The sequence below is a fragment of the Canis lupus genome, chromosome 10, assembly GCF_048164855.1.
Source record: "Canis lupus baileyi chromosome 10, mCanLup2.hap1, whole genome shotgun sequence".
NCBI lineage: Eukaryota > Metazoa > Chordata > Mammalia > Carnivora > Canidae > Canis > Canis lupus.
In genome coordinates, this window is record NC_132847.1 from 56,864,177 (window position 1) to 56,879,378 (window position 15,202).

The 15,202-nt window shown below is 43.3% G+C and overlaps 1 protein-coding gene and 2 long non-coding RNA genes across 13 annotated transcripts in view; 1 reads left to right on the forward strand and 2 right to left on the reverse strand.

The window, feature by feature from the left end:
- Window positions 1-2,347, reverse strand: part of LOC140641729 (uncharacterized) — a 37,264-nt gene extending 34,917 nt beyond the window's left edge. For all 6 annotated transcript variants that reach the window (XR_012038333.1, XR_012038332.1, XR_012038330.1 and 3 more), the window contains exons 1-2: window positions 2,177-2,347; window positions 369-526 (exon numbers count right to left, since the gene is read on the reverse strand). This is a non-coding gene — a long non-coding RNA (uncharacterized lncRNA). The remainder of the gene's footprint in view (window positions 1-368; window positions 527-2,176) is intronic.
- TRMO (tRNA methyltransferase O) overlaps window positions 1-15,202 on the reverse strand; it is a 197,039-nt gene that overhangs the window by 56,471 nt on the left and 125,366 nt on the right. The gene's annotated exons all lie outside the window — the stretch shown is intronic.
- Window positions 2,415-6,900, forward strand: LOC140640979 (uncharacterized). Its single transcript, XR_012037559.1, has 3 exons — window positions 2,415-2,606; window positions 3,381-3,807; window positions 6,224-6,900. It is a non-coding gene; the product is annotated as an uncharacterized lncRNA (long non-coding RNA).

Sequence of the window (15,202 nt, forward strand, 5' to 3'; positions counted from 1 at the left end):
CATGTCGGGCTACCTGCAGGGAGCCTGCTTCTCCCTCTCCCTCTGCCTCTGTCTGTGCCTCTCTCTGTGTGTCTCTTATGAATAAATAAATAAAAATATTTAAAAAAATAAAGCTGGGGGTGGGTCAGAGGGCCCCAGAAGCAGATGGCTGTGGCTGTGTATGAGGGGGCTATCTCAATCTTGTTAGGGTTCTGGTAGGAGAGAGCAAAAGGTGAGAGGGCACTGGGCAGGCTACCAACCATGTGCATTGCACAACATCCAATGGCTATGCTGACCAAAGCTTTTCTTAAACTTGGGCCACACCAAATCCTTAGGCAGGATATTTTCTCCCTGCAAGGGGGTGGTAGTCAGTGAAAATATGTACATACCTTGTCCAGAACCAATTTTTAGCCAGGTCTTCCAGTAATTGCTCTTGTAGTCACTTTGGGGAAGGTTCTCTCAGCTGATGTGGGGATTGGACTGGAGTGAGGTGGGGCTGGAGGCAGGAATGCCAATTGGGAAGTCAGTACAGCTGTGAACCCAGGACCTATGAAACAAAAAGACAGCCCAGCCCAGTAATGCCAAAGCCTGAGTCATTAGCAAGTTTTCAGAGGAAGGCTGAGACAAGAAGGTGTTCTCATAGAAGGACTCTCAAGGGTATACCAAAGGAGGACATACGGGCCCTGAGTCCTTCCATGAAGGTAAGGCAGGGAGACAAGTAAGGGGCAGAGGGAGGAGACCTGCAAAGCCATCCCCTTCCCTTGTCCTGAATGGGACTGAGAGCCAGCCCCCATGTCAGGGCTGCCCCTGGTGGCCTCTCCCTGTCAGCTTGGCGGGCATTCCTTGAGTGACTGGAACAGGGAACCTGGGATTGGATTCCTGCTACTGGCCCTCCTCCATTTTGGGGCTAACCTTCACTCTCCAAATACTCTATGCTTTTTCTTGCCCTCAAGACTTTGCCTATGCTGCCCCCTCACCAGAAAGGCATTTTCCTGCCTAGACAGTCCCAGTTCATCCTTCACATGCAGCCCCTGGAGCCCCAGCTGAGTGAGTGGTGGCTCCTTCCTTTTATTCCCACACAGCTGTAGAGTCATATGCCTCGCCATGGATTATAATTCCTATCCAAATGCAAATCTATCCATCTCCCAGAATGAGCTGAGAGCACTCCAAGAACAGGGACCATGTCTTGTTCATTATGGTGACCTCTGTAGTACCCAGCCAGTGTGGGGCCAGAGCAGCTGCTTAGGAAGCAAGGGAAGGGATGGTGGGAAGGAGCGAGGTTCCTGTTACTTTCTCTAGAGCTGAGCTGTTCAATATGGTAGCCCTAGCCATAGGTGGCTATCAAATGTAAACATTTAAAATTTAGTTCTTTAGTTATACTAGCCACTTTTCAAGGGTCCAGTAGTCCTTGTAACTAGTGGCTATTGTTTAAACAGTGCAAATAGAGCATTTTCATCCCTGCAGAAAGTTCTAATATACAGCACTGTTTTAGAAACTCAAACTATTGCTGCACCTCTAAGAGGGGGAAACCATCTACTATAAATTCCTTTCTTCTCCAATCCAGCACCCAGCACAATGCCAGATATATCCTCCTTTCTCCTCTCTCTCCTTTCTCTCTACTCCCCTCCCGACCTTTGACAGGGCCAGAATAATACTTCCCAGTGGCATCTGAGCTCACAAAGCTTTTTTATAGTTTGTGTGTCTCTGACCCTTCACTAAATCCTGGGAGGTAAGCAGGAGAGATTATAATTCTCATTTTACAGGAAAGGGAACCAAAGCTCAGACAGGGAAAGACTCTTGATCAGTGTCACCCAGCTGGCAAATACTGGAGCCTAGACTGGACCTGAGGTTAGACTCCAGCTCCCGGTTTTTTCTCCAATTGCCATGTCACCTCTCACTGAGGGACCATCTAATCCAACCTGCTATCTAATGCATTAATCCTTTCAACAACATTCCTGTCAAGTGTTTATCCAGCTTCTGCTTCAGTGCTCCCTAGGATTTGAACCTCACTGTCATTCCCCGAAGCAGCACAATCCACCTGTATAGAGAGCCCTGCCAGAAAACTCTTTTGTTCATGCTGAGCCAGAATCAATCTTTTTGTAACTTCCCTGTCCTGAGACCTTAGAAATCAGGATATAGCCACTAACATGCCCTCTACCACACCAGCACGGTTAGCCTGCAGCTTCTGCTCATATACCTCCAGTTCGGGGAGCTCAACACCACTCAAGGACCACTCAAGAAAGCTTTTCCCTTTTATGGGCATTTAAACACGAGCCTCCCTCTAGCAGTTCCTCCCTACTGGCTTTCCTTCTGGGGCCTCCACAGACTATATGTACTCTCTCTGCCCCAGGGCAAGCCCCAGGGACAATGACCCATTCTTTTTAGTGTGCTGTTGTCCTGGCTACAGCCTCAACAGGTCATCAGAGACAGAACATTCTATCCTATTAGCATAGGACCTCTTCTGGCTTCTCTTTCGTATTAACCATATGAACTTCCTTATTCCATGAATCTTACAAGAAGTCAAGGTCATGTCAATAATAGTAACTGCTGCCACTGATGATGTGTTCTCCATATGCCAGGCATCTTGATAAGTGCTATGCTCACATTTTACCTTTGATACCCTCCCTGTAAGTTGCTCATTAGTATTATTTCCATTTCACAGGCAAACAGACTGCTTATATACATATACATGTCTGTCTGTCACTCAGGTGAGAGGACAATCGCAATAGCCAGGAGGATAGAGGTGACCAGGGACAATTCAGATTTGGGCCTGGGTCAGTCCCAGGCCCCAGAGAGGATGAAGAAGTTCAGAGGGATATAGAATCTGGCTATGTGCCTTAGTGGCAAGACTTGGGTTTAAATCACAGCCACTTACCAGCTGTGTGACCTTGAGCAAGTCATTTCCTCTCTCTGAACTTCCATTTCTTCATATATAAATTGGAGTTAGTAGTATGGGATACAGAGCCCAGGGGTTGCAATGAAGAAACAATGAATGCTTAGCACCATGCATGGCTCTTCATGAGTTCTTAGCAATGGGAGCTAGTATCAATATCATCAATATTATAGAGAGACCATACCCAGTGCTGAGGCAGGGGTCTTATCTTCCCACACTGAGCCTGGTTAAGACCCAATAGCTTCCTGCGCCCCTACATGGCTTCCAGCAAATATCCAACTTCCAAAATGTGGTTTTTATTTTTTTTAATTAAGTAAATTCTATGTCCAACACGGGGCTTGAACTCACAACCTTAAGGTCAAGAGTCACATGCTCTATCTCTTGACTGAGCTGGCCAGGTGTCCTCTGAGATGAGTTTAGGAATGCTAATGAAGGTGGGGCAGGAGGGACAATGAGGGGCATGGGCTGCTCCTGTGGTGAGCCAGGCATTACTCACATTTCATTCCAGAAAAAGAAGAGAGAAATGGACAAGAATTTAAAGGTGCAGGGACATGAAAGATGGCGAGGAAAGAGAAGAAACTTAAAAAGAAATCATGTCACTTCTAAAGCAAACATGGCTTTGGCAAGTCATTTCCCTCTCTAAGCCTCTGTACATGTGCAGTTCTGTCAAATGGGGTAATAACATCTCTTTTGCTGACATGGGGTGCTGCACATGGGAGCCACCAGCCAGGGTTAGTCTGCAGGGGCACTTAGTGAGTATTTACTCCTAAAGAATAGCCAACAGCTCTGCTGGTGAGTTTTGGCCATCGTGGCAGTCAAAAACAACATAATAGCATAACACCTACTGTTTCCTGAATACCTACTCTGGGCTAATCCTCACAGCAACCTTTGAGGGAGGTGTCATTACCCATATTTGCAGAGGAAGAAAGTGATAGGTAAGTAGTAAGCAAGGGTGATATGCCCAGGGTCACTCAGTTAGTGAGCCTAGATGCCAGGGCTGGCACCCAGGTCTGATGAAGCCAAATTTTGTTTCCTGACACCAAGCTGTGGAACCCCTGTGAACCAGGCCTGAGTGCAGGAGTCTTTGGATGCATCTTCCATCCCGGCTCAGGGCCCACCACCATAGACAAGGACCACGACTGCTACGTGGAGTGGAGAGTGTGAGACAGACGTTCGGGTCCCCTCTCTGCTGCAAAATGACCATAGTCCTAGACTACTCCTTTTCCTCCTTGGCCTCAGTTTCTCCACCTACACAGTAGGGTCCTGGAAGTCAGGACTCTCGGGGTTTTCCAACTAACTCCCTGAAATTGTGCAGACAGTAGCAGGAACTCAGAGGAGGAAAAGTGTCCTTAATGGGAGCAGCACAGGGCTGTGTTCCTCCATCTCTTAATAACCACTAATTAGTTAATCCCCATAGCAGCAGGGTGAGTTATTGGGTACTATTATTATCCCCAATTCACAAGCAGGAGGTTGAATGAGAGAGAGATTGGCCCCAGGCTCAGGGCAGGGATAGGATCATCAAAAGCCTGGGAGGTGCTACAAATTGCTTCAGAATTGGGGGAGGGGACAGTAGAGGGACAAGGGAGGCCTCCAGGGGGAGAAACCACTTAGGAATGTATTTCCGATCCTCATGGGGTTGAAGTCCCTTCAGGGCATCTGAGCCAGCTTTCTGCTTGCACGGACTGGCAAACAAGAACCCAGAGAGGGGGACAGACTGGCCCAAGGTCACACAGCCAGAATAGCAGCCCAGGAGAACACACACTGCCATGGGTTCTCAGCAGAGACTGCTCTGAAGGGGAGGGGGTCGGAGGAGGGAAGCAAGGTGATGGCTCCTAAGAGCTGGGCTCCCTCTTTGGCCCTCCCCGAATTCCTAGAGAAAGCAGCCAGCAGTAAACCCCTGGGGATTATGTGTGTACTAATGGCCTGTGACAAAGGCAGCAGGATAAGCTCCCTGCTCTGCAGACTAAACAAGGTACAAGAAGCCAAGTCAAACAAAAGTGGAGGTATTGTGTTGGCCTGACTGGTGGGCTAGAAACAGCCCAGCCTCTTGGGAGGCCAAGCCCTGTGCCACCACCCAGAATCTCCTCTGGTGGCCTTTTCCCCCTTTGCCATTGAGGGCTGGACAGAAATATGTCCACAACACGTGACCATCCCTGTTTGTAGCACAAATGCACTTTCATCACATTACCCCCAAGATGAAAAAACTGAGGGTCAGAGAGGGAAAGGAAGATACGTGTCCCAAGTTACACAGCAAGTGTAACAAGTCAGCAAGTCAGGCAGGTGGCTGGGACCCAAGGCCTCCTGACTCCTCCTCAGAGTCTCAGATTCTTCCATAAAGTATGTTGAGTGACATATGAACAGTGACAGAGGTAAATGCAATACTTCAATTCCTATGTAAAGTATGGTCCTATCTAACTGCTCACGAGTCCATGAGCACAGGCCTGGGATCCTGATCCTGCCCCCTTCTAGCCCCATGTCTTTGGCAAATTCACCAATCTGAGCTTCATTTTGCTTATCTCAAAAACAGGAAAAATAGTGGCACCCCCCTCACAGAGTTATCAGGATGATTAAATGAGTAATGGATGCAGTTTGCCAAGCTTGGCATACCTTGAGCCCTCTGTTACTGCTATTAGCACCTCTGGCACCAATCTGCTGGATGGTGAGGGGCAGGGCCCTCCACCTCCCAAGCCTCTCATTCTGCTCTCTCAAATAGCAGGTCACAAAGATTTCTTCTAAATCCAAGGCTCTGTGGTCTCTACCACTAGCTTTTTTCAAACCACATGAAACCATGGACTCCAGAGTCAGGGAAAAGGCTTGGGAGCCCCTGTTGCTTCCCTGTTTCCCTGTCTAGGCCAGGCTGCTTGCCCCTGTCCTGGGTGCCACACACCTGCTCCCAGGTGTTCTGGGTATGAGTCCTCACAGCAGACAGTCTGTCCATTCTCAAAGTAACTCCTGAGTCACTCTCAGTGCTGCTCCAAAGGTTTGGGAAATTAAGGCTGAGAAAGAGGGTCAGGAATACTTGGGGGCTGCACAGGGAAGTGTCACATCCCTCTTCCCTTAGATGTAAGCAGCACTCCTCTAAGATGTAAGGAGACAAATCTTCCCCCACCTTATTTCTGATAAAAAAAACTGGAGCCAGGCATCTCCCACCTCTGAGGGACTAGGAGTCAGTCTCAGTCAACCCCCGGGGCAGTCATGTGTCAAAAGGGGCCCTCTCCACAGTCCTAATTGTGCAGGGACTGTTCTGGTTGTTTCTGAATGTAGCTTTCTTTCTACATTGTAGAGCTCACTTCTGCAAAATGAGAATGATTTGATGTCAGGCCTGGGGCCATTTCTCATCCTTCCCTTTAGGTTTCCAACAGGAGCAAGAAGAGATCTGCCTCACGGGGATTAAGGCAATACTGTTCTCTACCAGCTAGGGAGGTGGCTACAGGATGTGTGAGGAGATTACATACCTGCCCCTGCTTACCTGTCTGTGTGTCAAGTTTAAGCCCCTGGAGGGTTTGTGTAACACTGTTTAGGAATCTTGAAAAATAGAGACCCTATTTGTGGGATTATAGGGTGTGGAGACATTCTCGACTTTCACACTGAAGCTTCGGATGGCTGCCAACCCCACTCTGTCCTGCCAGTTGCTGAGTCCTGATTTGCACAGAAATTATTTCTTCCAATGTATTAAAAATGAGTCACATCCCAAGAGTCATATCTCATACCCCTTATCTTTAGAGCACATTCTGCCATTGACCAGTCTGGACTCAAAATAATGTTTCCAAGTGTAGTTGGGAAAATGATGGACTGCATTAAAGACTCTGCTCTTCTGGGTGCTTAATGTGTAACCTTAAGCAGATCATTACCCCTCTCTGAGCCTCATTTTCTTAATCTGTTACCAAAACACAACAACCTACAGCCACAGCAGTTGTTCAGGATTAGGTAAAAGTACTTTCTGAAATGTATATTGTGGCACCAATTCAAGGGTTTATCACTGTCAAATCTTATGGAATTATTTGACTCTTTGTATACAACTACATATAAACATATATATACTGTATAACTCTGATAAAAATAAAAACTTTTAAAAAATGATGTATTAACAAGTGTTTTACAGTTTAGTTGAAGCATTTGAGAATACGGGCACCTGGGTGACTCAGTGGTTGAATGCCTGTCTTTGGCTCCAGTCGTGATACCGGTGTCCTGGGATCAAGGCCCACATTGGGCTTCCCACAGGGAGCCTATTCTTCCTTCTGTCTATGTCTCTGCCTCTCTCCCTGTGTCTCTCATGAATAAATTAATAAAAATCTTTTAAAAAATTGAGAATAATTAGAGAAAAGTACATAGAAACCTAATCAAAGCAATTATTAAGTCCAGGAAAAACAAAAAGAAGAAAAACACAGTATTTTACTTGAATTAGCATTAAACAATATTTATGTAGTCATACTAATAAAAACACTGAATACTAACTGAACCAAACATTGTAAGAGTATAGTGAAAGAATGAAGGGAAAGAAAGTTGGAAGAAGTGAGGTAAGAGGGCTAAATCCTCTTCTACAAAAATAAGGAATCAATAGATAATATCTAAGATTTATAAATAAAAAAATGACAGTATAAGCATATCAGTCAGAAATGAGGTATAAAAAGGCCAAAGAAACAGCTAAAGGAATGGAAAGCAGTCATCTGGAAGGAGCAGCCCTGTGAAATGAGAAAGGATAAAGAAGAGAGTTATTTTTCATTATAAATAAGACTTGTAGTATTATTTGACTTCAAGTTATACGCACATATGCTTGAATTAAAATGAAACTTAACTTAAAAAAGTAAAACTAGAAGCCAGTGACAGCTATGAGAAGGCTAATTTAGGTTCCAGATAAAAAAGAATTTTCTGGGACACCTGTCAGCAGTTGAGCGTCTTGCCTTTGGCCCAGGGCGTGATCCTGGAGTCCTGGGATTGAGTCCCATATAGGGCTCCCTGCATGGAGCCTCCTTCTCCCTCTGCCTACGTCTCTGTCTCTGTCTCTCTCTCTGTGTCTCTAATGAATAAATAAAATCTTAAAAAAAAAGAATTTTCTAATATCTAGATCTATCCAAAAGTGGAATTGGCTGCCTCATGGTTACTGAGCTCCCAGTCATCCGAAGTATTAAGCAAAAAGTATATGTTTATCTGTGGGAAATAAGGTGATGGTTCCAGCTTTGGTTGGGAAATTTGACTGAATAACCTTAGGAAACCCTCCCCCCGCCTTTTTTTTTAAGATTTTATTTATTTATTCATGAGAGACACGGAGACAGAGAGAGAGGCAGAGACACAGGCAGAGGGAGAAGCTGGCTCCATGCAGGGAGCCCGACTCAGGACTCGATCCCGGGTCTCAAGGATCACACCCCAGGCTGCAGGCGGTGCTAAAGCCCCGCAGCACCACCGGGGCTGCCCAGGAACCCCTTTCAATTCTAAGATCCTTTCTAATTCTATGCCTCTGTAGAAACTGTGATGTTACTGGCATTTATCTCCTAAGTAATTCAGTTAACTGAATTAAAAAGCTTTTGCTTAGTACTATTTTGTTTCTGGTGCTGCGCTGGGTCTTGGGTTGGGGATACAAATGCCAAAATAAATATGACGTAGAATCTGCCTATAAGAATCACTGGAAATAGGGGATCCCTGGGTGGCGCAGCGGTTTGGCACCTGCCTTTGGCCCAGGGCGCGATCCTGGAGACCCGGGATCGAATCCCACGTCGGGCTCCCGGTGCATGGAGCCTGCTTCTCTCTCTCTCTCTCTCTCTCTCTGTGACTATCATAAATAAATAAAAATTAAAAAAAAAAAAGAATCACTGGAAATAAATGCTAGAAATCTCCTCAGTGTTTGTCTGATCCAACCCCTCATTAGAAAAGGAAACTGAGGCCCAGAGAGAGGTAGATACATGCACAATGTCACACAGCATTAGTGGTAGAGTCTCACAAGCTCACATCTAGACCTCTTGATTCCTGTGCTAGTCCTCTTTCCCTCACCATGCCTCTTGAAGAGTAGTATCTCAAAAACAGTTCTAAGAAAAATGAAGCTGATTCTTCATGGTATTCTATTGATCTCACATAGACATCATTTTGCAACGAATCATATTTTAATTGTAACAAGGTTTGGCTTCCTGGATATCTCCTTCAGAAGGGTATGTGGTAAGCTTTCTGGAGACACCCAAAGTTCACTGAACCCAGATCTCCAAGTCATTCACCAGAAAAATCTAAGACAACAGAAATAAAACTGGCATTGCTTTGTCTCACCATCTCGTGAAATGCGTGAGAATTCTTAAGAGTTACCGCCTGTGTCATGGGTAAAATCCCAAATCATTTTGTAGAGTTTGTTATTATTCCAACAGCTCTGAGAGCCAATATCTACATGTTCCAACATCTTTGTAGTATCACTTCCTGGATCTTTTCTGCTCATGTGGTAGTCCTATCTTTGCCACCTTGAAAAAAGTCCCACACTTCACTGAATATCAGTTTTCCCTATCTAATTTGTTTTTGTTGTTGTTTGTTTGTTTAAATAAAACTACACCAGTGGTTCTCAGCCAGGAGCAATTTTGCCCCATCCCCCAGGGGACATCTGACAATGTCTGGTTGTCACAGACATTGTTTTTTGCTTGTCACAATTGGGGTGGGGTGCTACTGGCATCTAGTGGGGTAAAGGCCAAGGCTGCTGGTAACCATCGTACAGTGCACAGAGCAGCCCCTCCCAACACAGAATGATCTGTTCCAAAATGTCAGTACTGCTGCTGTTGAGAAATCCTGGGCTAGACTCTTTGGCTGCAAGGAACAGGAACTGAAATCCAACTTACTTAAACAAAAAAAGAAAAAAAATGGGTGGTTATTGTTAAGATTTATCATTGGTTTAAAAACAAAGAGCTAAAAAAACCTGGGATGAATACACCTCGGTGACTAGAATATGTAATTCAAATTCCATCTAGACTGCCTCTCCTTTCTTTCTGTTTTCCTTTTGTTCTCATTCTTTCCATGTGATACAGGACCAGACACCCAGTTCTGAGCTCATATCTTCACAACTTCATAACCACAGAGGAAAAGGTCCTTTTCTTTCTACAAATTTTGGGGAACAATTATGATTGGTAAAACTTGGGTCACATGATCATCCCTTGACCCAATGACTAATGCCAGAAAGAGTGATGTACATAAAATGATTGGCCTAGTACATGCCCACCGCTATGGCCAGAGGGAAGTTACTTTCCTGAAGTGGAAGAAGGGGTTCTAGATAGACAAAAACAATAACCACTACCGCATAGAATAATAGAAAAGGTGATGGACTAAGAGTCAAATATCTTGACACTATTCTTGGCTCTGCACTAATTTTGCTGTGTGATCTTAGACAAGTCTCTTTCCCTCTCTGGGCCTGTTTTTCACCTATGCAATGAAAAGATGGACCAGAAGTCAAAGGAATTCTCCATCTCTAACATTTGATAACTTTTTGTTGGTTGTTAAGTATTATTCATCACCCCAACAATAATGACATTTGAAAATACTTGCTAAACCCACCAAGCTTTTAGATTGCTGGCTCCAGGATATAACGGAGTCTAGTAATATCTAAAAATTTTTCAAAATAATTTTAGTTATCTGATCTTTTCCAACTTTTTAATGATAATGAAAACAGCATCTACTAAAATGCTTTAACATCTACTTACATTTTCAAAATGGTCCATGCACTTCACAATTCTTACATAATATGTAACTCATACGGACCCACAAAACCACTTGTACATTGTTTTTCATTAAAAAAAATAGTGGTTACCTTTAAAAAGGTTAAACATATGAATAAAATCTGCTTTCAGTATATAAGTTGTATGTTAAGACTTATTATGAAATGTATATCATCAAAAGAAAATTAGATGGTGTTGGGAAATCCCCCAACAATATGGAAAATAAGGGAAAGTTCTCATTATCACCAACTCATTCATCCAAGAAATATTCCGAGTGCCTGCTATGTGTCAGACACCATGCACTGACTGTCCCTGGATAACTTATATTCTAGTGGATGCAGCTACATTCTAGTGATTGAAAACAGATTTCTTGAATCCTAGCCCATCATCAAAATGAAGTCCATACCTCTCAGCCCTATAGCCTCCAGCTCCAAGAAAACTTTCATTTACACTCCATACCCTGCCACACAGAACTCCCAATTCCTTCACACTTCTGTTACTGGGTTCCCTCTTGTGTACTCCACATATCACCTCCTCTGAGAAATCTCCTCAACACTTCTTTTCCTACCCCACAATTTCGTTCTGCCCTCCTCTGTGCCCTTAGAACCTCTTGCACATGTCTACCACATAGCATGGCTCACTTTATGTCAGAATTATTTATTTGTGTCACATTGGACTATAGCTTTCTCTAGGGAAAAGAAAGGTTCTTATTTATTTACCTGAAGATTTTCAGAGTTAGACAATCACCACACACCACATGGATGCACATGAGCATGTGCCCCCAACTTGCTCTTCCCCCTCTACCCTTCCTGGTAAGTGGTATCTCCATCCTCTCAGGCACTCAGGCCAGAAACCTGGGCCTATCCTCAGTGAATCCCTTGCCCTCACTTCCCATATCCAACCAAGGTTTGTCATGCCTACCTCCGTACACACCCTCACCTCTGGATCAATCAGTTACTTCCTTTGAACTAGATCAGTCTTGCCCCAACCCTCATAGCCTAGGAAACTCATTAATCTTGACTTCTTCTAAGAAGCCTGCTTAATTCTTTTTTCTTTTAAAATATTTTCTTTATTTATTCATGAGAGACACAGAGAGAGAGGCAGAGACATAAGCAGAGGGAGAAGCAGGCTCCCTGCAGGGAGCCTGATGTGGGACTCCATCCCAGGACCCCAGGATCATGCCCTGAGCCAAAGGCAGACGCTCAACCACTAAGCCACCCAGGTGTCCCACGTGCCTTAATTCCTATCCCCTGACCCTACGCTGGGCTGAGTGTTCTCTGGGTAGTCTAGGTCTCCTGTCCTTTCCTAGTTTACATGGTGATTGCTCTTCTCTCCTATTGGAACTATAAACTCCAGGAGGGCAGGTTCTTTTTATATAACTGCATCCCCATCTCCCAGCCTATTGCCTGAGATGTGATAATTCATCATTAATGACTTTTTAAATAAATGCAAGAACAAACTCTTTTGGAGTCAGAAAGCCTGGATCCTACTCAGATCTGCCATAGTTAACTAGTTGGGTCACTATGTACTTAACTTCTCTGAGCCTCAATGTTCTCATCTGTTAAATGGTCATAATAAGTCCTCTCAGTCTACCGTCAGGGATGAACATAAAACTCAAATGAGATAATGAATGTGAAAGCCATTTATAACCTCTAAGTTGTTTTACACATGTAAAAGGTTATTTCTAAATGTTTTGGGGTGGTTTTTTTTTTCATTTTCTCTGGGTTATTTCAAATATAATTAGGTATTGCGCCTGCTTGTCAATTTCCTGTAGCTGCAGAATTCAAGAAGAAAAATGTTACTTCTGCTCATCTCTGAGAAGATTTAGAACCTAAATGTTTTGAATTTTTTTAAATGGTTAAAAGAACATCTTTAATACAATCTGTACTGGAAGCACTGTTTCCAGGCTAAATAACCTGTTTCCCTTCAGTAACCAGTACCAAATTGATATACATTAAACAAACTAACCCTCTATAATACTGGTACAAGAGGAAAGAACTGACTACTTAGAAGAGTAAAGGGGAAAAAAAGAAATTCAAAGCAACCTTAAGTTCACTTTTACACCTACTAAATTAGCAAAAATATTTTTAAAGGATACCTCTCAAAGCTGTTGAGATTACAGAAAAGCCAATATATACGTACACTGCTGTTTGGACATAAACCGTTTGCTTCTTTGGAAAGCAAATTGATAAAATACATCTTAAGCCAAAAAAATAATTCTGTTCTTAGAAATCTAGCTTATTAAGAATTTAACAGAATAAACAGACTTAATGCACAAAAACATATAGTATTACTCACAAATAATAAAAAAAATACAAACATAAAAGTGAAGTGGTTTGGTAAAGCATGTTGCACCCACTGGATGAAATATTTTATAGCCATTAAAAGCAATCATTTCAGATGCATGGCCATAGCACCTTAGTCTTGCCCATGAAATCACTGTGACTACTGTTGGATGGCTTCTTTGTATCAGGAAAGGACCACACTTCCAGAACAGAACCTTGGCTCAAGTCTTCAAGCAAGTCAAAGCCAACTTCTTCAAGATGTTTCCAGTGAAGGTGTTCAGCTTAAGCCAGAGCCCACAAGACACGATGTGGCAGTGGTTAGCAGAAGGTGGCAATGGTCACTCTAACACTTCAGGAATTTGATAACTCACTGTGGACTCACTCACAATGGGGCTGTCCACATTCTGCTGGCCTTGAAGGAGACTGTGGACACATAGAACAAGGAAGGCTATGCTCCTGCAGCCAGCTGGCAGTCAAAATTAAAAGGATGGCCAGACCCCTGAAAAGGAATTAAGTGCATTCAAAGAGGCTAGGGGGAGCCTTTGCTTCTGTGTGCCATGCAACTGTAAGAGGGTCCCAATGAACTGTGCCTCCTAGTATTCATGTACTTATATAGTACCCTCTCTTTGAATCTGGACTGTTCCGGGATTCACTTGTAATTACAGAATATGGCAGAAATGATACTGCATGCCTTCTGAAGGTAGGTCAGAAAAAGCTTTCCAGCTTCTACCTGGGTCTCCTTGAACACTCTCTGAGAGCCCTGATAAGAAGAGCTTCAGATAAGAAGCCATGTGACTGCCATCCCAGAGAAGCCATGTGTAGGTACCCTGGGTGACAGTTCCAGCAAAGCTCAACCTTCTAGCCATTCCTTCTAAGGCATCACATATACAGCAAAGCTGTCTCAGATCCCCCCGACCAGCCCATCCACAAGCTGATTACCCCCAAGTAACCTCAGTTGATACCATATGGAACAAAAAAATTGACCAGGAAAAAAAAAATTGATCAGCAAATCTTGGCCCAAATTCCAGACCCTCAAAATTATGGGACATAATAATATTGTTATTTTAAGCCACTAAGTTTGGGGGTAATTAATATGCAGCAATATATAACCAACATATTGGAGGATGCTTGAGAATAAACTCATAATTCCATAAACAAGTAAATAAAGGAAAAGAATTAAGCATCTACCCTGCCTTTCCTTTATGAACTGTACTTTGGAGTAACCAAATATTAATGAGATCAAACTCTTCATTATAGAAGAATTACAGCTAGTAAATGTGAAAGGATATTAGCATTCGAATATTATTATGCTAATTATTATTATTATGTTATAATAAAGAGAATATTTGAAATTCCTGATGAAATAATAGCATGAGGCAATGAGGCAATGATCATCAAGGACTGCTAAAATCATTAGGCAAAAGGCAAGTGAAGAACAATATAATGAACAGATTGGGCTGAAAGCACCTCAACCCACTAATTAGTATCTTCTTAATAAGCCAAGACAAGAGAAAACCAGCCATTATGAGCCTCCTAGTGCAGAGGCAACAAGAAGTACACAGCGCCAACTCTGAAACTTCCTTGCCCCCAAATGAAACCTGAACCTGAGAGAACTTCTGGATTTCATCCCAGAGACCAGAGGAACATGTTAAATGATCTCTAGGGATGTAATCAGCAAAATACAAGACATGGAAAAATCTATAAGGCAAACAACCAAGTTTCTTCAAAATATTTTTTTTAATTAAGCAGGAGAATCTATTGATTAAAAGAGACTTAGAAGATATACCAACAAGAGTCAATGTGTAGATAATTTCTAGATACATATATGTATTTGTGTACATATTTTTGAACACTGTATATTTGATATTAAGAAATCATTTTTTATGTGATAGAATATTGTACATAATTTTTTAAAGCATCTTAATCTGGGGCACCTGGGTGGCTCAGTTGGTTAGGGGTCCAGCTCTTGATCAGCTCAGGTCATGATCTTGAGGTTCTGGGATTGAGGCCTGCCTTGGACTCCATGCTCAGCTCAGAGTCTACTTGAGATTCTTTCCTTCTTACTCTCCACCCCCCCACCCCGTGCACCTCATGTGTGCACATGCACGTACTCTCTATCTTAAATAAATAAATAGGGATCCCTAGGTGGCGCAGCGGTTTGGCGCCTGCCTTTGGCCCAGGGCGCGATCCTGGAGACCTGGGATTGAATCCCACATCGGGCTCCCGGTGCATGGAGCCTGCTTCTCCCTCTGCCTGTGTCTCTGCGCCTCTCTCTCTCTCTGTGACTATCATAAATAAATAAAAAAATTTTAAAAATTAAAAAAAAAGAGCCTGGATTTTTATAAATAAATAAATAAAATCTTTTTTAG